We start from the raw sequence: 21,757 nt of genomic DNA on the forward strand, positions 1-21,757 counted from the left end.
AGACACATACCATCCTAGAATCATCCCTAAAACTGAAAACGCCACACAATCTTTACACCACATCCCTAAACTAGCTGCATGTCAAAATAAGTTTGGTTTAATTTTCCAAAAAAAAAAAAAAAAAAAAAAACAACAACAAAACAAACAAACAAAAAAAAAACACTATGCTTTTTTTTTTTTAGTTCAGTGATTTCTCTGGAAGAAAGATATGCCATTCCTAATGAGCTCTCCATAAAACAAAAGTCAGTGGTCACTAGGCTAGAAAATGAAGGGGTGAGGGGTGGCACAAACAACCTTTGTCTTTCATCCCTAGCAAAGAACGTGCCTGGCAAGGGCAGACGGCTCCCATGAATTCAGGACTGCTTAATTACTAAAATAAAACACACTTTATATATAAATCAATAAATCAGCCAGTAATGGCAAGAAGGGCAGCCGGCTACTAGACAAAATGAATATGCATGGGCACCACCTCCTCACCCAGCCTCTGCCTGGGCTGTATCACAAAATCCGAAAGGACAGTTCCAGCAAGGAGCCGCCAATGCCCGGAGAGAAATGACAAGTCATTTGCCCACTGGAGAAAATGCCTTGCAAAGTAGTCAGGGGAGGGCGCAGGAGCTCTGGTGCGAGCGCGACCCCTCACCTTGGGCAAGGGGAGGAGCAGGCAGCGGGCAGCAGGCTCAGTCCCCTGGCCTGGTGCGCACCGGGCTGAGCTGCCGCTGTCACAGGCCAGCCGAGGCACCCCGGGGAGCGCGACTACACTCCTCTACTTACCCTGTCCGCGCGCGTTATTAATAGATGTTAATGGCTCCGTTAGATCGAGGAGAAACCTCTTTCTTTTTTTGCCATGTGGAAATTCCAAGTTAAAAAAACAATCCCGAAGCAGCAGTGGGCTCCCTGGTACCGAGATGCCAGTCCGCACCGCCCCTAACCACCGCTCGCTTCTCACCAGCCCCCAACTTGCGGCAGCGGGGGCCAAAATCAATCCGAAGCCGGGAGCGCTCGGGCGCGCAGGCAGACAAAGACTTCCTACCCCGGGCAGGGCCGAGTCTGGCTTTGCTTTGAAAAGCGGTAACCTGCGAGTGGCATGAAGAGAAAGGGTTCCCGTGCACTGTTTCCTTTAGAGATTTCTTTGATGAGACCTATGATAGTTTAATCCTGACACTGTCCCAGCCACCATGGGACGAGTATGCCCCAGGAGTCTCCAAAAAAAAAAAAAAAAAAAAAAAAAAANTGAATGAATCTGAGCTCTGCCTGGGTAGGTGAAGAGCTGACTTCCAACTTTCTTGCCACTGGGGTTTTTCCACCCTTGTCAGAGAGAGCCCCCTACTCCTGAGCTAACTGCCTTTGTTTCTTCAATATGTCTTCCAGCTGTGGGTCCAAGGATTGTGTGTTAAGGGCCTTTGTAGTTAACATGTCCCCGTTCAATCTGCCTGTTGTGAATGTTTATGGTTTAAATGACCTTTTTCTATTTTTTACTATTCATTCCTAACAATGTATAGGAAGTAATAAAACACCATTAATACAATTACTATTTTTCAATAAGTCAGATTGGCTTTCTTGGCCTGATTCCCAATCAGTAAGAATCAATGGTTCGATAACCATAGAAGCCGCTATTGAAAATACAAGAGAAAAACTGGGAATTTCACTAGAACCTTAGAATTTCATGTGCCCAATTCTTCACACTTTTGCTCTTCCCCTTTCATGAGCACCACGCAGAAGGACAGGATAAAATGTGATGAAGTTTCAAGATAAAGGATATTTGTAGAGAGATAAAGGATATTTGTAGCTTTACAATAGCTAATGTGCTTTCTCTTTTTTTTTTTTAAAAATTGGTTTTTAATGAGCAGCTATAAAAGTTCAACAACAAGCTATTAACCACTTCAAGGTCTGCTTTATGAGAAATGTGATCTGCCTGCACACCCCAGAACCCTGCAAATTCCAGTAAACTAGGGGTAAAACAGTTTTAAAAATAAATCAATATGCTTAGGAAATTGCACTGGGGCAGGAAAGTGCTGGAAGGTCAGGGTGGTGGGGAGAGCAAAGCAGATCGTGATTCACCTTCCTCTAAGCAGCTAAAGAGCTGCAGCTGTTTTCTTGCATTTACCAAAAGAATGAAAAATGTCATTAGTTCTTTCAAGACAAATGCAAGCAACTGGCTTTGTTGCTGTTTCTCCCTCCCTCCTTCCCTCCCTCCCTCCCTCCGCAGCTTTAGAGAAAGGCAGCGGTGAGACTGTAGCAGCGATGGAATCACAGGGTCTGGCTACATTAGCAGAATCACAGACAGCACTAGGGTGATGTCTCTGCTCTCCAGCTCTCTAATTATTTACCCAGATCAGCCTGACTGCTGGAAAATCAGCTCTCTCCAGGAGGTAACCGAGCTGAAAGGTTCTTTTCACTGAGAAATGATGGGCTGGTGGCTGGCATCTAGCCTGCAGGCCGGTGAGCCCTCGTGGGCAGTGTCTGAAATAAATACCCAGGACCACACCATTTTCCTCATTCATTCCCAGGCAAGCATCCACCAGTTTAAGAAAATGAGGCAAGAAGAGAATACCTGAGCTTCTGAGAACACACACAGATTGAGCCCCCTAGAAGTCACTGTTCTTAAAATTAATTTTGTCAAATGAGGAAAGGAAACGTGCTGAGATGGTGGGTGTTTTATAGCTGGAGCATCCGTTTACAGTCCCTATACGCAAACAAAGCAGATTGCTTCATTGTCCTCACTTATGGGTGCTGTTTTCTCCTGTGGGTCTCCTGAAAACCAAGAATGTTCAGGAAACATTGACATTCAAATTTAACGGAGCTCCTACAAAAACAGAAAGCCACCAGCAGTGTCAGCTCACAAGCTCTCCCAAAGCTTGAAGTCACTCCCTGGAACCCCACAGAAGAAAACATTCAGAAAAATCAATTTCAATCAATCAATATTATTTAGATTTGTCCGGTTTTTTTTCAAGAGCTTTTCTAGAGGCAATGCTTCATTTAAATGCTTTTCACTTTCTTATTGCTTTCCTAGGACTGCAAAAGAATTGTCACACAAATGCAAATTTTTAATTTATCAGGCTCAGAATGGGACAAATCACCTTCAGATTCCTTTATTTCTCACTACTCAGAGACAAATGAACATGGCGACATGGCAGCCGGCGGGGGATCTGTCGCGAATGTGTTGGTGGGGTATGCATACTGCCACCAAGAAATGACAAGGTTCACCCATAGGTATGCAGAGACGATGTGTGTATTTTTAGATGGCATTTTCGATGATGCTGTGCTTATTCTAACATTAAAATCAATTTGTATTCTCTACATATGCAGCCACCTCTTAATAGTACATCTGAGAATTCTCTTTCCTGCATCCCAGTCAGGACTGGAATTCTAAATCTATCCTGGTTGATTAGTTTGCTGATTTTTAAAAACAAATTTCTCTTTTTTAAAAATTCCTCTTTTGGGGGGCAACTGACAATCCAACTTTGAGAGTGAAAGGCTGCGGAATTTTATTCCTGCATTCCACATCTAAACAAAGTATTTCCTTCAAGTGTGATGGGCATTGGTAACATATTAATCAAATTTCTCTCATGAAATGTTGGCATCTATATTATGGCATCTATATTCAAGGGAAAGGCTCAATAAATTCATTATTTAGGAACGACTATGGATTTGCCAAGTCTCTATCAAGCTTCTTACTAGACACGACAGGAGCATTTCCAGAATTCCACCAAAGTATCAACAGATTAAATAGAATTTTGAAGGGAGTATAAATTTTATCTGGTGAGGCTATGGGGGTCACCACATTTCCAGTATAAAAACCACTGCTGCCCATCTGTCTTGTGATGCCATTTAAAATATGGAGAAATTCATTTTAATAGGAGGGGAGAAAAAAAAAAACTCACCACATCTCATATTAGCAAACTGCTTTACAGGAAAAAAAAAGTAGAATTCATATTAAATTAAAACTCATTGGGAGAACAAATATTATAATTTCCTGTTTTATATTTTTGAAAGTTAAATAGAATGTAGAGGAACTTCCCATTTCTATAGGGAGGTGAAGATCTTACCATTCTCATAGCCATTACACACAAGGCGGGCAACAGTTTTCAAATTTAGAATTTTTTCATCCTCTGTGGGAAAATGTTTGTTGTAGTGATTATGGTTAAAACAAAAAAAAAAAACTCTTAGGATGTTGGGGACGTTTCACTGCTCCTAGGATTTGCAGCTGTGTAAACATTTTGAGATTTCAGTCTCTGCTGCGCCTGCCTTTATTCAGACCAAAACCTCTGTTGTGTCCACCTGAATGCAGGACAGGCTCTGCATGATCCTTTCTGGGCTTAATCATCCCCAAGCTAGGGCTCTTCTCTTTCTTTTTTCATAAAACAGGCCACAATACAAAATTATTGGAGCATTGGTCTATATATACCAATACAGGCAGAATCACCTGGCATGAAAGAGTTCCTGAATCCACTTTATGATCAACTTGGCTAGGAAATTAGGAATGATGAGTTAGGGCAGTTGACTATGGGGGGACGGTGCTATGAATGTCATCTCGGGGAATTCTGGGGTACAGTGGGATGCTTGGGACAACCTGTCTGCCAGTCCATGCCCTGTGCTCCCTACCACCCCCCCGCAGATGCCCTTGGATGCTCATTTTTCTTATCATGACATTGATGCTTATTGGCCGGGCGCAATCCCTGTTCCCCTGGAGGCAGTCCAGTTGAACCAGGAGTGCTCCATGAGTCTCTCACGAGGAGTCACACAACGAAATTATTATAAAACCAACACTACTGTATAGGTTTATAGGATCAGCATGGTTTAAGCCCTTGAAGTATTGGCATTTGGGAAAAATAACAAAACACAACAGACCAAACATGGTTGACATCTGTGGCGCTGTAGCAAGTGATGGTAGGTGACAGTTCTATTTTGCAGAAGAGGCAAAGTGACAAGAAGGAGGTGACCCAACAAGCTACTGTCCCTGTCCAGGATTAGATCTGATTTCAGGGTATTCCTTGAGCATTTGAAGTTCAAAATGAGATTATTCTGTGGCTTCTTCCAGAAACAAAGATGGACTTCCATGGGGCCCCTTGCCACACTCTACCATCCTTCAACCCTAATCTACCCTAAAAGTCACCACTGTCCCTTGCTTGGGCTAGAACTGTCTGCTTGAGGAGTACTGCATTACTCTCCCCTCCCCCCAAGAGTTGGTTAAGGTGACCCCTGTGTAGTGTCCCTCCCGTGGAATGCCATCTGTGTGGAGAGAACAGAACCCAAATCAGCATGACCCATATTAGCATCTAGAACTGGACCTCCTCAGCAGCCAGAATCAAGACTCTAGGGTTATGACCGGTCTCAAGAGGAGGGAGAGGCCTAGGAACCACCTTCTTACCCGTGGCTCCTGGGGCTGGGGAAAGGCTGAAAGGTGCAATTTTTGTCCCTTTTTAATTTCCTATTTTTCCTTTATTGAAAGGGGGGGTCTCACAATGCTGCCCAAACTGGCCTTGAACTCCTGGGTTCAAGTGATCATCCCCTCAGCCTCCAGAGTAGCTGGGACTGCAGGTCTGCCCCATACCCACCTTCCTTTTTTTCCAAAGACTCAAAATTTCTCCTGTAGCTCCTGTTAGAGCTACAAGGTCAAGGGTTTGACTTGGCTTGGAGGCGAGGCTGCAATGAAAAGCTACAGCTCAGGAGAATGCAAGGGCTTATGTGGTTGCATGCCTGGGACAGACCTGGGATGCTTTTGTGGTACTGGGTTTTTTTTTTTCTCTTCTTGGCCTGCCCCTGGAGGTGTGCTCAGGGAGCTGGACTAGGCTCAGATGGCTGGGCTCCACTGGGGAGGGAGGAGCATCAACGCACGCACTTGCCAGCCTTGGGAAGGCAAGCTGGAAGACAGCAGGGGGGAAGGAGAGCTGAGGGGAGGGAGTGGTGAACTGGGGCTGGGGAACAGGAAGCTCACTGTGACTGTGACCATGGCACTCGCCAAGCACCTATCAGTGGTAGGATCAGCGCCTGAGCATTTCTGCTACCTGAAAGGCTCCCAGGCACTGTGGCCAGAAGAGTGGCCAGCTCAGCTCCAGCCAAAACTGCACCAGGTGCTGCTGCCTGGGGGTGAACATTGGCCAGTGCGGCCGCCACCCATGATGCGCTCACCTATGTGGGCGCAGCACATTTTATGGCATCCTTCTGGTCAACCTCGGGAAGCAGATGACCTGACAGTCACTCAATGGATGAGAAGCTGAAGCTCAGAGAGGCTAGGGAACTGACCCAGGCCACAGGGCCACTGAGTAGTACAGCTAGAATCCTGACACCAAGCCACCTAGCCTCATGGCCAATAGTCATGAGAATTCTAACAGTTGTTTTCTGATTTCTTTGGCCTTTCTCCATGGACTGCATCTCACTTTCCACCACCATTTATAATCTTTCTGTCCAGCCTGCTTCTCACAGCTGTCCCCAACACAATCTCCATTCCACCTCCTTGGCCTCAGCTGTACAACTTACATCTCAAAGCCCCTAGATACTGATGCTGACACTGTCAGGGGCCATCCCTGTGGGGCTGTTTGGAAGACTTCAGGCTGTGGTCCCTTCCACCTGCACCATTGTTTTGCAGATATCTGAGTGTGAACAACACCCAGCCTGGGGCTCAGACCCTGTGAGCCCTTTTCTGAGCAACCTCCTTCTAGACAGATCCAGACTCTGGGTAAAAGCTGTCCACCTAGCACATAAGACCATCATCTTTTCTGAACCCTCCTGTCTGTGGGACCCCATCTTGCCTGTGATCTGGAGGTAAGGAATGTCATATTAAGGGACACAGGGCTTGGGCACTTGCACTTCCTAGGTGGTTTGTCAGCATGGGCTTGGCTAATGGAGCCGCCCTGCAGAGGACAGGACAATGGCCAACTTCCCCGAGTCTCCATTTCCTCATCAGTTAGCTGTTCCCCACAAAACCGTGACAGAGATGAACTGAGATAATACGTTAGAAATCTCCTGGCTCCAAAGGTCCTCAGCGATTCACTGTTATTCCTCCGTTCCTCACCCAGCATGTCACTGGCCAGGAGCTTATCCAAAGTTACTGTCCTTTTCCTGGTGACCTCTGTGCTCACCAGAAGCCTGGGGGAGCTCCTGGCTGGTCCTCAGAGGCAGAAATGGCAGGTGGGTGGGTCTGGGGACACTTCTTTCCTTAACCCCCTGTACCTGCCCAGTAACCACCAAGAGATACTCCACAAATGGGTTCTCAGCCCTCTCTCTGTCTTGACATCCTTTCAGGTTTCTCTCCCCACCCCTGAGCCATGGCTATAATGGATGCTAAGTGCTAGGATACAGAGGAGACAAAGGTGCCCGGGTTGACATCAGGGTTGGGGCTTACACAATCATCTGCCTGGGATTCCTGGTTCCTGGCATACAGGTAAGAATTCCAGTCCCCTGAAACAGATACATCCTGGCCACCACGAGGTTAAGAATATCCCCCACAGGGGAGCTGCTGGAGACTGCAGGATTGGGTGGGTCCCTAAACCACTCCCCCTGTTGTGAGCCCTGGGGCTACCTCTGCTTTGTGGAATCTGGATACAGCTCAGCGAGCGCTGGGGGGAAACTCCACTACCCAGCTGGCCACAGAGGCCCAGGCCAGTGTGTGAGCTCCAGACGAGCTTTCTTCAAAGGGACGAGAGTCCTGTCGGCAGGTGCTGTTCAAAAGGACAGGGGTGTACACAATGCCAGGTGGAGAAAGCCCTCCCCCACACCTGCCAGGCGTGCAATCAAAGGCAAAAGCAATGCAGAAAGAGCAGGCACACAAGAATGGAACTGCTCGGAGAGGACCAGTCCAGCTGCCAGAACTGGGGCTGATTCCTGTCCTAATCTCATTCATCAGGAAGCAACAGCACATTGAGAAAAAGCAAACGGAAGACAGCTCAGACCCTGCGTGGAGCTCAGCATGGCATAAATAAATTAAATAAACAATCAATCACATCATCTCCCTGAATCCTGAGATGTGGCTGGCAGGGACTTCTTCTGATTCTAGATGGGCACCTCACTACAACTGTCAGCCATCTCTGTCTACTCCATCTCTGTCTATTTGTTGGATAGAAAATACTCCCAGCCATTTGTTCTGAATAGCCCTTTCCAGAAACCAGCCTGTTATTTGGCGCTGACAATACTGAGTACCTACTGTGTGCCAAGCACATTTCTCAGGATGCTCCATAAGCACATGGTTCATTTGGTCCCCACAATGACCCTATGTGGCAGTATCATTATTTTACAGACTCAGAAACGGAAGCACAAAGGCCTACAGCAGCAAGCAAGTCCCAGAGCCAGGATTTGAACCCAGGACATCTAGATTCAAGTGTATGCTCCACTGTGCTCTTGAACAGGCTCAGGAACTCAGCCCTCTATAGAAGTTTTCACCTACTCATAACACCCTCCTCTCCCTTTCCAAACCTGTGTCTGTCTGCCCTGATTTCTCATCTTGCTAACATGGATACGAGGTGTCAGGGATTCGAGGATGACAGTATTGTGTCCCCCTAAGTGTGAGCCTGCTTCCCCACTCCCTGGGCCCTTCTCCAGCAAAGGTATGGGTTATCCTGGGATGTAAAGCTTGATTATTGTCTGGGGTCAAAAACCAAAAAACTCATGATGCAGACTCCATGAGGCCCATCTCTAGAGGTGAAGGCCTATGGCTTCCTATTTTATAGAGGTGTACCGAATATTCAAACAAAAATAATTCTGAAAGTCTCCAACACACTTTTTTAAAAAAATGATCTGCAGAGGCAGACATATGCCATTGTGAAGGAGGTTGGGTTTTTTCTTTTAATGGGAATAAAACCTTAAGGGGAAAAAAACGTGGAGGAAGTGACTCACTGATAAGGCAGTGGGCCTCAGGAACCACGTGGACAGACGGTGGAGGCCTGGAGGCTCCGCTGGGAGGAGGCAGTAGGAAATGAGACCCAGAGCACACCAAGCCTCAGATGGGATCCTTCTTTTTCTTCTTCCACAGCTCATGACTCAGAAACACCCGGAGAGGTGGGGTGAGAGGGGCCAGAAGTCCGGACTGAGGCAGCTTGAATGAAGCCTAGGTCTCTGAGGACAGGAGAGTAAAAGACCTGGCTCTACCTCTTTCTGGCTGTGTGACCCGAGCCATCAGGTTGCCCTCTCGGAAACAGTTTCGTTTGCAAAAGTGGTGATAATGGTACTCACTGCATGGGGGGTTTTGAAGATAAAATAAAAACATCCACCTTAAGGGCTGAGCTGGGGAAATGCTACAAAGTGACGACGGTTAAGAGCAGCAGAGAGAATGAACGGTGGTGGTGGGAGAAGCCAACAATTCCCTTCGTCCTGGATCATGATGCTTGAGGACTAGGCGGTCAATTTGGGACCAGTCTTAATATACAGAGCACACTCCTGGACATTTCCAATTCAAAATGGCCCTAAGCTTGAGCCAGCTGTAGGTCATGACCCTGACCTGCCTAGAGACTCTGACCCTGATCACCCCTACCTACCCACCCCTACCTGCCCACTGGTTCCTCAGGGCAGACATGGGAGGCCAGAAGACGTGACCTGGCTTGGTAGAGCAGAGGATAGGCACAGGGATGGCTTCCTGGCAGCTTTACAACCCCCTGGAGGTTAGACTATCTCTAAAAACCATACTGGGTCTGTGCCCACAACTCCATTAGGCCAAGGTGTCTGTATGAAAAGTTCACGACTGCTCCTCCCGAGCTGATGGAGTGTGGGGCTCTCTGTTCCAATATGGTAACTTTAAATCATTAATGAACCCAGGCATCCCTCAGACTCACAGGACTCGGTGAGAATGGCTTCCCACTGGCCACACTGACCTTCTGTGGAGGTTCTGGGGCTAGCTTGGGCCTGTCACTGGCCTGCCATCATGAAGTGGTTCCCCACCTCCCCCCAACCCACTGATTCAATGACAGAGGCACTGCCAGCCAGAGTGACCCTGCCACCCACCCATGTCAGCGTGCACTCCACTGCCCACTCAGCAAATCTCAGGCCACAGTGCTGCCTGGGGACAATGAATCCTCAGTGTGCTTTAAATCCAATGACCAAACACCCTTCTTAGAGCATTGCTTCTCGATCATCCTCAAGTACAGTACCTTCTATAAATAAGATACAAATGGTGCTAATGTGGACGATTCGGCCATTCTTGTGCATGAAAGGCCTCCTCTGTGTGAGCCTGTTGTGAATTGTTCTTTTTCAGTGGCTTAATTGTCAGACCCAAGACTGAGAGCAAAGCAGGGAAGAGCCATTCTTCTACCGGAAGGTGCTGGCCGTGTTTGTGAGGAGGCGGTCACATGGGGGCCACCCAGTGTTGTCCACTTCCTCGCGGGGTCTGAGGCTGCTGAGGGTCAGGGCCCGGGAAGGTGGTATACAAAGGTCCCTGTGCTCCTGGTTCTGGGAGGAGCTATGGCAGCAAGGACATCTGAGCCAGGGAGGAAGACTGACCATGGCCCTCAAAGTTGCCAAAGGGAGTCTTGGCTGAGGAAAGAGTCTGGAATGTACAGTCCCTGTCCCTTTCATAGCCATAGCACACTGGGGCTCTACAGATGTCTCCCCTCTGGAATCAGTGCTCCTTTCCCACTGGAGATGGCAAAACCTGTCAGCATGCTGACTCCGAGCCCCAGCCCTGTGTCCCCTCACCAGACCACAGGCACTGTAGCAGGGCTCTCAGATGACACTGTCCCAGGAGCCATGCCCAGACCCTGCCAGCCTAGAGAAGGCTTCCAGAAAGAGGCAGAATGAGGGAGGCAGCCATAGGTGCCCCACCTGGCGACTGCAGTGCTGGGGATGGAATCTAAGGATCTGCACAGGGCAGAGCAGGCCCAAGAAGAGGCACTAAGGTCCTTGCCTGCCCCACCTCCATCTCCACCCCACACTAAAATACTTGACATACTTGTGGTTCCTGCATAAGCACTGCCCTCTCCCCATCCCTCCCTCTGCATACACAGCTTCCAAGGCTGCTGCTGCCGCCGCCTCCTCCTCCTCCTCCTCCTCCTCCTCTTCTTCTTCTTCTTCTTCCTCCACTGAGCTCTGCAAGCTGCTCCAACCTGGCTGGCAGGATGAGGCCCTCAGCACCCTGGATCAACCCCCTCTACCAACTAGCTTCTACCCTTTCCCTCCAGGGGAAACAGGAGAGCTGAGCCAGTGGCCTTCATCTCCAAGCACTTGTCCAGAGCAAGAGCTGGGTTCTCGCCACATTCCCTGGGGAGGCTTTGAGGCTCTGCCCCCGCCCCTGCAGTCTGAGGCCCCCCTCAAAGCAGCAGTAGCCAAAGACAGAGGACCCCTGAGGACAGCCAGGATGGCTCAGAATAGAGGTACTGGGCCAGCTGCACTGTTCTTCATGATTTGTCAACAGCTAACCTGCCATGCTGAGACTAGAAGGGGAGAGGGCAATGGCAAGAGGGTACAGTATTAGTGCAGCAGCTGTGTCTCCAAGTCCTCATTTCTTCGTACAAGGGGAAGAGGAAAACATTTTTCCAAAAGTACCACCAAAGCAAGGCGAGGTCACTTTGTGAATGCAGGCACCAGGTACAAGGGAGCAGCTTGAACGGCAATGGTAAGAGATGACTGCAGGAAGGGCAAGCTTCACCACAGGGACTGTGCGGGACTGTGCTCGTGCATGCATGTGTGCACCTGTGTGTGTGTGTATGCACTGGACAGGGGTAGCGAGGGGAACAGCAGCAACAGGTTGGGGCCCAATGGGGAGGCCTAGCACATCCACACTCAGGAGAAAACCAAAGGCCTCTGTCACTACTAAGAGCATTCAGTCAAAAACAAATGCCACAGACGGCCTCGGTGGGAGAGTGATGTCCAGAAAGCCTCTGCAAAGGCCCTGTCCTAAGAGCCGAGGGGGAAGGAGTGACCAACCATGACTCCTGCCTGCAGGGTGGAACTGGAGACTAAGAATGAGGCACTGTGTGGCAGTGCCTGCGTGTGAGCCAGGAGAATTGAGGAATGAGAGCCAAGGGAGAGGGGTACAGAAGAGGGTGTGGGTCTTGGGAATGGGGATAGGGACAAAGCCATCAGAGAAGCTTTTGTGGGGTGACTAGCAAGATCAGCAGATGTACAGAAAGAAGGCAGGTTCAACTGGGCCAGTTACCCGGGCCTGGGCTGCAGGGCACAGTGGGCCCCTGTGGGCAGTCTGAGCCTGTGGGAAGACATGACAAGATGAGAAGCAGGTCTGGGCAGATGACAAGAGAGATGCACCACCCTGACCTCAGCAGACAGCCTTCTGAGCTTTCAGTGGTACGCTTCGGCAGCTGGGGAAGGATGGCGAGAGAGAGTAGTGACAGAAGAGGCAGAGCCCACCTCTGACCATTTTAAAACAGCCCAGGCACATGTTGGCCCAAATGACATCAGCAGCACAGTGACTAGGGAAACGGGGGACCCTGGGGTGGAGGGAGTGGGACAAAGGGACCAAATTGGACTGTGGGAGGAAGAGCACCTGAGTCTTGAACCCAGCTTCCAGGAAGAAGCATGGCATGGGGCAGGGCACTGGACTCAGGTGTGCCCGCACTGAAAGAAATGCCCAGGGAGACCCAGGCATAGGGGTCACTGTCCCAATGGGCTGAGTAGACATGATGAGACAGCAAAGGAAGCAGAAAAGAAGAGTAGGGCCAAGGACACTGAAACACAGCACCATGCCCAGGAGAGCCGATGTATCCTTGGTGCCCAGCAAATGCAGACAAGCTACAGGGGCAGGTGTGGGTGCTCATCTCAGCCAGAATGCTTACTGTGCACCCTAAAACTTTTCAGTTGGCATAGCCATGCACAGTCTGTGCAGAGTTCCCTAGGGAACCCTTAATATCTGTCCATGCCCAGGCCCTTCCCGGAAATTCTGATTCCAGGCTGGAGTGGGACCCTGGTATCAGCATGCTTAGAAAGCCTGCAAATGGCTGTCTCTAAGAAGGCAGAGTTGAGAGAACTGAGAGAAATGTTCAAATTCTACAAATGAGAGGTGGAGGGCGGGGTGGGGGGCAGGCGAGGAGGAATTAGTTTCTGACTCATTTATTCTAAAGGCTCTCTGGGGTGATTTTGAGGCAGGTCAGTTTGGAGGGCCGTGGTTCTCAGGGGAAATGGTGAGGTGTAGGCTGTGAACTTCCCGAGGACAGTGGCCTGACTGTCTTCTATGCTCAGTGTCTGCCTCTCCTTGCACAGACCTAAGGCCCCTATGTGTGCTGGGCAGCACGGGCAGGACAAAGGTGTGGTCACAGCTACAGGGCACGTTTCCCCCCTTTCCCTCCTTTCACATCTATTTTTAAAATCTTAGGATGGGGGAGGGTGGGCAGAAGAAACCAAGCTCCACCAGGAATAAGTTCACTCACTCGCCTGAAGATGCTGATGTCCCTGAAGGCTCTAGAAGCTTCAGGGTCAATTCAAAGTCAGGAGATTCTATGTTGATAGGGAAAGATTCAGCAGTTTCAGTAAGAGGTCGGTGTCTGCAGGTGAGTTAATGGTTGAACCTCTTCTTCGTTGGTCTTGTCCTAACCAAGCCTTTTTTAAAGCACAAGCATGGGGTAATATTCTTTTAGACCCAGGGGTCTTCATGCAAGTCAGATGATAAGACTCGCCATGAACAAAAATGGTGTGAGGTGCAAAAGGAAACCAGAGCAGCAGAAGGACCCTTGGAAGGGGTCTTTAAATCCCTTCTCCTGAAGCCAGAACTCTTCGGTGAGCACCTCGGATATGCATTCAAAGCCAAACAAACCAGCCAAGACCTGGAGCGGTTCTAGAATAATTAGACGGTCCAATAGGGGATGGAGTCTCAGGAGCAGCAACAATATACTGCGTCACATTCTGACTAGAAGGATTTAAAAATGTGAAAGCAAAACCAACAAGAGCAAGCTCGACTTGGAAGGCAGGAGTACAGCCCCCCTCATGCTGAGGGTGCAGAGCATTCAGGGTGGACCCGTCTCTAGCTCCTGTGAGTACGGGCTGCCCTTTGCTCACGTAGTTCACAAAGAGGACTTCATGGCAGAGCTGACTCACGTCCCTCATTTTCTACGGCTATGCTGACCAATATGCAGTAGTTGCATGTGTCTTTTGAAGTTTTAATCAAAATAAAAAAAGATATAAAATTCAGTTTCTCAGTCGCAATGGCCACCTTTCAAGTGCTCAGCTGCTAAGGGTGGTTAGGGATGCTGCGCGAGCAGACATGACGGTCACCACAGAACATTCCACAGATGATGCTCTTCAAGACGCTGGCTCTATACAGAACCCAGTCAGCCTCATGTCTAAATCTAGAAAAACCAAGAATGTTTAGTCACTGTGGTCACTATTAGTGTATTCCTGGGATATACACTAATAGTGGGGTAGTACAAAAGAACAAAGACCACCACCCTGTAATTTGGCTGATTTCCCTGTATATATTGACATCTCATTAAAAAAAAAAAAGTGGCAGATGTCATCTCTATAAATGTCCACCTTGAACTGTTTTGTTTTTTTATTTTACTGTTGATTTTGATCACGGCTTGGGAGGAAATTTGTCTGTCTGCTGTACTAAAACATCCCAGCTCTGTAAATACTGGGTTGAGGGAATTCTGAGAGAATTCAAAGGGTGCAGTCTTGGTGATGTAGCTAGAGCCTCATCTGAGCTGAAAAAAAATCTGGTCTCCACAATTAATTCCAGGGTCGATGTCAGAATGGAAAAGCCTGACAATCGGGGTCTGTAGCAGGTTTCATATTTTAAGTCTTATCCTCAACTCTGTAATATTTTTACAAGAGAGAAAAACACTTTTGAAGGACTTTTGGAAATGCACAGGTTTCAGCAGAGGTATAAAAGGACACACCAACAAAACAAATATTATGCAGAAGGTGTGGCTACCTTGATGGAGAATATCACTTGGCTATGACACGGGACTTTCAAATCCTTGGAGACAGGAGTCACAGGCTGGGTAGTCCTTCTGCTTAGAGGAGACAAACCAAGTCCCTCAAAGACTGGGTTTGCATGTCCCACTGTCACATCACCGTGACCTAAGGCCAAGGCACAGCAAGATGGAGGAAGAAACTGAATCTGAAAGTGGGCTCTTTTTCCCTGGATTTTTTTTATTTTGCAAAATGAGAATTTCACTCCTTAACCACTCCCCATACATCCAAACCAACCAACCACCAACAACAAAATCCACACCAAATTCCTACATAACCATAGTAGATCTGGTTATCGGTAAAATAAATAGACCACAGCATGTATCTCGAACAAAAACTAAAAAGGGGGAAATAGTCAAGTCTGTTTTCTCGAATGCTATAGAATATTTGATCATGTCTAAGTATTAGGTTTCTAGTTGAAAAGAAATGGTTTAGTCTCATTTCAAATACATACATACATTTAACTATTAATTAGAAGAAGTATGAAAATATCCTTAAATATGTTATATACTTACAGAATATATACATATTAAAACATCAATAAACATAATAATAATGTCACCAACTGACTGTAATCACAAATTTTTCCCCCTTACACAGGTGACACAGAATCTTAAAAGACACGTGGAGAAGCGCTGAAGGTTTTTTCTGTTCCATTATTTCCCCTAGTGAAGCTAACTTACATAAAGCTTAGCAGTTACATGACCTAAACAAATTGTCTTGTTGATCTCCTCCTAGCAAGCAATTAAACCTGAAAAACTTTTTATTAAATGTAAAGCTAAATTTATTAAAGTCATTTATCCCAAACTACTACTTGGCTGATAATTGAATTAGTACGCACACTGCAATTTTTCTTTACTTTACCCAAATGTGTTTTTTATTAAAGTGAAAATAAAACCCACCAATTTTTAAAAAGCATATTATCTTTAATCCACTGCATCAACCTAGTTCTTATTTAAATCACTGTGGAAGAAAAACTAGTCCCACTTCTGTTCTTCAATTAAATGAACATAATTCTAAATATGCTGCAACTAAAGGAAGAGAACTCCAACTCGGGCTTCTGAAAGTACAGCAGTTGCAAGGAAATGAAACGATAAGGGTCCAGTTATTTCCCAACCTCACTTTGGCACACATAAAAATCAAACCCTAGGGGCTGCGGATGTGGCTTAGTGGTAGAGTGTTTGCCTGCAGTATGGGAAACCCTGGTTCCATTCCCAGCTCTAGGCGCCCCCCCCCCAAAAAAAAAATTTAAACCCTGGGAATTGTAATATCCATGTCTGTCTGTGAAACAGCTATAAATTCCACTGTTTTTTGAATATCTTTTAAAATGATTTAAAAGTTTTACCAAGAACATGGTGAGGATACTCATATTGTTTTTGTTTTTAATTCTATTGATAAGTCTAGAAAAGCTAGGTACTAAAGTTCTATTTGTCCTTAAATATTTGGTAAAAAAGAAATTCATTAAAACTGAGTATTTATATTACCAAATAGGGTGTTATGTGACCAAAGATAATCTTTAATACTTTTTACTCTGAAAGTAATTCATATAATCATGGTGGGCATAGGTTAATGGCAAAGTGTGTACCCCACATGCAAAAGGGCTAGGATTTGATACCCAGCACTACAAATGAAAATATTTCATTAACCTCTGCTTAGTTCATAAAACTTTATTAAGATAAATTAGTAAAACTATATAAAATTTAAGACAACAGGCAGGGCCTATAAAGGTAGATTTCAGACTGAAATTCTTTGGGATGGTTTTTCCTTTCCGATTTTCTTTTCGATTTCCCTTTTATTGGTGACATCCAATAAGTCCCTGTTGTAACACTTGCAAGACATACATTTCTCGGTAGGTTAAAATTATTGAAGCTTATTCAAATAGCGGAGTTTAAAGTCTCTGTATAACCTAGCTTTTGCTTAAGTCTCAACAGTGGAATTTCCCAAGCCTAAGCTATTTAATCGACTACCTTTGTAAAAAGCCACATACAACAAATAGCTTCTAACTGGTATAAAATTGTGTGTATATATGGGAATATATAAATATAAGGTTTTACTTAGAGGAAATCTGCACATTTCAGTAATATATTTTATAACTACACAGAGTTGAACCTCTGCAACCGATGAGTTCTCAGATAGTCCATTCTGTCTGCAAACTTTGGATTCCTCCTTACTGCTAATCAGAAACCTGAAAAAACACACCAGAAGCATTTCAGGGAAGCAGATGAATACAGGCACAAAGAAATTCTTGCTATGGAAAAAGAGCAGCAGCATCCGGGCACCATGTCATCTTTTATATCTTCATAGCCCCACTTGTCCTGTTTTGTATACTCGTTGTGATAAGTAGATTCTTCTGGCTATTGCATGACACTTGAGGCTAAAAAAGCAAAAACCTTGGCCAATCGCATTTTAAAACATCTTGAATACTGCAAAGGAACTGGAAGAGACATTTGTCCAGTATTGTGTGTGTGTGTGTGTGTGTGTGTGTGTATACTTTTTTTTTTGGCCATAAAAAAAAAAAAGCAAATTAAATTTGATGAGCAAAGAGTCGTTTGGCTTCATTCATTTACAGGAGATGAAGAATTCTTGATAAAATCTGGGTTGCACCCTACCCAGTAGACTAGGACAAACATAATACATCCCACACGGTCATGGGGTGAAACAAGGGTCCAGCAAATGCAATAGACCCCCCTGTGTTCCCTCTATGGCCCAATTCCACACTTAACCAGCAGCAATGGAGTCAGCTCTCAAGTCAGCTCCAAAAAGTGACCAGAAGCCCCATCACCATAATCACTGCTTTGTCATGACAACTGATTTTAGGGAATTGCATATGAAAGTTTAAAGTGCAATTTCTTCACTTATCATTTAAGGGGAAACTTCCAAAGGAAAAAAAAAAAGAAGAAGAAGAAGACTTGGCTTTCCGAACGCATGGCTACTCCTCTGCTCCGTCGTTCTTAAACATAATTTATGTAAAGCAGGCTTTTCTCTAAATATACCATGCTTTCCCATATACACATTGAAAATGATATTTGCATACAGCGAGTGTATGCGCTGATACACACATGGTAAAAACTTAAAAAATATGGACTGCATAAATCAGTAGCTGATTTTAAATATACACCAACTTAAACAGATTTGTTTGCAATTTCTGAATTCTTCAGGTAGAAAAGATCTCTCTTGCTGGCTGTGGTTCTAGAAGATGTTTATACTCTATAAGAGTGTACAAGAATGCTTCCCACATAAACAAAGAAAAGAAGGTTCCAGGATCTTGGTATTCTAACCTTGCCTTTGCTATTAAACATCCGCCCGACGAATGTGATGGAGACCAGCGAAATCAGCCTGTCATGCTACAGTAAACATGATATTCCGTGAGCTGCCCAAGACATTTTTTCTCATGAATATAAGTCGCCTGCCATTTATTATGAGATTTTTCCCCGATTGACACCCCATTATGTATATTCAGTCAAGCTCAAAGGAGATTTCAAGTGATCAATATACTATTTGTGCTGAAAGTCTATTAGTAGCTCTAGCAATAAGCTCTGCAAAGAAACAAAAATGGAAGTGATATTTAGTGAACTGAATTACATAGAAATCCATGTTTTGGGCAAGTGGCTAAAGACAGGAGGCAGGAAATCAAGGGACCAGAGAAGGTAGGAGAGATGCTTTTCTATATAAAATTCAGCTTTCTAGAGCCTGGCCAGTGATGAAATGCATAAAATGCCTGAGAATTTTTCAAAAATATCTTAAATTACACATTGAGATTTGCGAAGAAGGGAGGGGTCTAACTCAGCACTAGTCCCTTTCAGAGAACAAGCAGTTCCTTGTTTAAAGAGTCAGATTTGGAAGTACTCAATATCTGTAAAATGGAGAAGGTGGATCCAGCCCCAGAAAATCCACTATCCACCGTGTTTCTGTGACACAGCAAGGGCCTCCTGCAGATTTTAACACTTTCCACTTTATACCTTACGTGAGCCAGATCCCAACACTGGGCCATGGCACCTAGGTTATTATGTGGTAGGACAGTAACCAGAGGATTTCATCTGACCCCAAAAAACTGCCCCTGAGCCTAGATGTGTCTGCATATTTGAAACTATCAGCTTGAGCCAGGAGAATATTAGAACAGGCAGGGCCACCCAGAAAGATGTGACACTTGGGGGAAGGAAGCATCAATTCAGCATTACCCAGACACCAAAGGTTCATATTGTTTTACTCTGAAAAATAATGTGGGCTGGGGATGTGGCTCAAGCTGTAGCGCACTCGCCTGGCATGCGTGCAGCCTGGGTTCGATCCTCAGCACCACATACAAATAAAGATGTTGTGTCCGCCGAAAACTAAAAAATAAATATTAAAAATAAAATAAAAGATTCCAAGAGTCCATAAAATTAAAAAAAATAATAATGTGGTAGGGAGAGGCAGAGAAGGAGGACACCCATCATTGGCTGTGGTGACACACATATAGTCACAACGCCGTATACTGAAGAAATGTTCGTCTAGGTTCCTCATTGCCCCAGGAGAAGATATCACCTCCTTCTAGGCTCTTATGAAGCTAGAGTCTTGGGCAGAAGGACACAAAATGGGAAGAACTGTTCTGCATAGATCTCCAGAGTTATCGATATTTAATTATTTAGCTTGCTGAACTTACATTTTGAACCACTCTCAGGCTGAAGAGCAGAGTCATTACCCACTGTATCAGAGGAATACCTGTAAGACCAAAATATTTAGATCATTAGTAGTCTGGGCAGTTTGCAAAATTCCAAGAGTAGCGAAGATGATTGGCAGTGATTTGAGATGCATCCTAAGCTATGCCCGAACAAAAGTTATTTCTCATGATATTTTGAGTCCTAAAACTGAGAGCTAGATTGCTTTTAAACTAGCAACCTGAAATATGACATAGGAAAAGAATACGCTTCCTTAGAAGAATAACCATATTCATTCATTTCTTCTCCTGGATGGTCCTAAATACTAAGACACTCAAGTACAACAGAATCAAGAGGCCAACATCCACTAGGAAATAGATAAATAAAATCCCTCCCCACTACTCCAAGTCTTGTCAAAATGAAGAATTGAATAATCCTAACTAGCTATTCCAGTTTGTGTAGGATGCACATGTATGTGGCAAAATGTGCTCACCAAAGCACATTCTTGAATTTTGCAGAGATATGTATGTGCAAGTATTTAATGTCACATAAATTTAAAGGAGCAGCAATTTTCAAGTTGTTTTTTCCAAAGGCTACTTATTCCCTACTGCCTCAATCTAACACATGGCACCCAAAACTTTAAAATCTTTTAATTTTTAAAAATGTATTTATTTTTAAATACTTAAAACCAGTGATACTACCAATCTGACAACCCCCTAAATTAAGTGGATTAGCAAACCACATTTTCTTCAGATTCCTTATAAAACACACATAATGTGACGTCCTCACATAAAAAAAAAAGGGTAGATTCTTGGAGGACGACCCTAAAAGAAGCCAAACAGATGTCTCTCCCCACCCTAGAAGGTTCTCCAGTGTCCTAAAAAAGCTCAGTATACATGAACACCATCTCTAATGGTAAGGAATGAAATCCATTTGTGGGCTCTGGCAGCCCAGGCAGCCCAGGTATTTATTCACCCCGCACATTCACTTCACTTCACCGGGAGGTGGGTGTTCTGGAATGTTCCTCATACAATGCTGTGTGCATATTTACTGTCGGAACTCAAGGAGGTACTGTTCTGGAACCTTCTCACACTGCAATTAACTGTGCAAGTAGGCAGAGCCAACTTCCCCAAGATAATCACCATGTATCTTAGGAAAAGACCCTCTTTGAAACCAGGCTGGTAGGGTGCTGGCATCTGAGCAAAGGACCAGATTCAATTGATTTTTTTTTTTTCCCAGTTTGATTCATGAAGCCTCTGATGAAATCTATTTTGATTTTTGGAATGACCCGCATTCATAGGCAATTTACCTGATTACACATGTGTTCTTGGTGACTCTCAAAGCCTTCTACGTGTTAGGATTTGCAGGTGTCATTTGGGAATTTAAATGAGTGGGAAATAGCATAAGAAAAAAAAAGAAGGTAGTTTCAGCAGCTTTGAACGTACATTATTGTACAGAACAGAACAGAACACACAATTTTCATGGGAAGTAGACTCAAATAACCGCTGAGATGCTGTCAAATGATCACTACATTCAGATTTGAAAATGCATTCATTCATTCTAGCCATCAGGTGAAAAGTATTATGTTCCTCTCTTTAAATGATTTATTTAACTTTAAAAAAAAAAGGGAAATAAACCAAGTGGGCATCTTTCTGAAATTTATTTTTTATATTCTTTCTTTCTTTTAAAGAAAAAAGTCTTTATATCTCTTTTCCTCTTGGTCAGCCCTGCTGTCTGCAGTAGACGATGCGGGTAAGCACCGCTATAATCAGAATGAATTGTGAATTCATAATGTCTTTTTTTTTTTTTTCCAGAGCAGCTCGAAACATTTTCTTTCTCACAGATTTGAAATCTCCTTGCCTTGTTGCAGAAATGGCCTTCCTCTAATCTGATGTGACATGACTGGGTTCTGTTTGAAGGACCAAACAGTAAAAGATAGATTCATTCATCTATTTCTTTCTCCAGTTATGCATCTCTGTTCTCACTGAGACGCCAGGTGCTAGTCTATCCCACAAGCTGGTTTATTCCATGCACTGCCTGAAAATGAACCCCCTCTTCCTAAAAGAAGTTACTTTTATTTAAAAAAAAAAACATTTTATTAAGAATAATAAAGCAAAAATTATTATTTTGGGTTTCATGATATGCTTCGATATTTGTTCTTCCAATCAGGTCTTTTAGCCCCAGGATCTTAAAATTTGGAAGCGGCTCTTGCTTCATATCTTTTTTTTCCATCAAAATCAACCTCTCAAAGTTAAATGTACATTTTAACAAGATGACTG

At 45.0% G+C, this 21,757-nt stretch overlaps 1 long non-coding RNA gene across 1 annotated transcript in view; it reads right to left on the minus strand.

Annotated features, from left to right (window-relative positions):
- LOC125613798 overlaps positions 1-21,757 on the minus strand; it is a 116,063-nt gene that overhangs the window by 92,263 nt on the left and 2,043 nt on the right. Inside the window, exon 2 of the long non-coding RNA XR_007344382.1 lies at positions 19,484-19,542. This is a non-coding gene — a long non-coding RNA (uncharacterized LOC125613798). The remainder of the gene's footprint in view (positions 1-19,483; positions 19,543-21,757) is intronic.

This window comes from Marmota marmota, unplaced genomic scaffold (assembly GCF_001458135.2).
Source record: "Marmota marmota marmota unplaced genomic scaffold, marMar, whole genome shotgun sequence".
In the NCBI taxonomy this organism is placed as follows: Eukaryota; Metazoa; Chordata; class Mammalia; order Rodentia; family Sciuridae; genus Marmota; species Marmota marmota.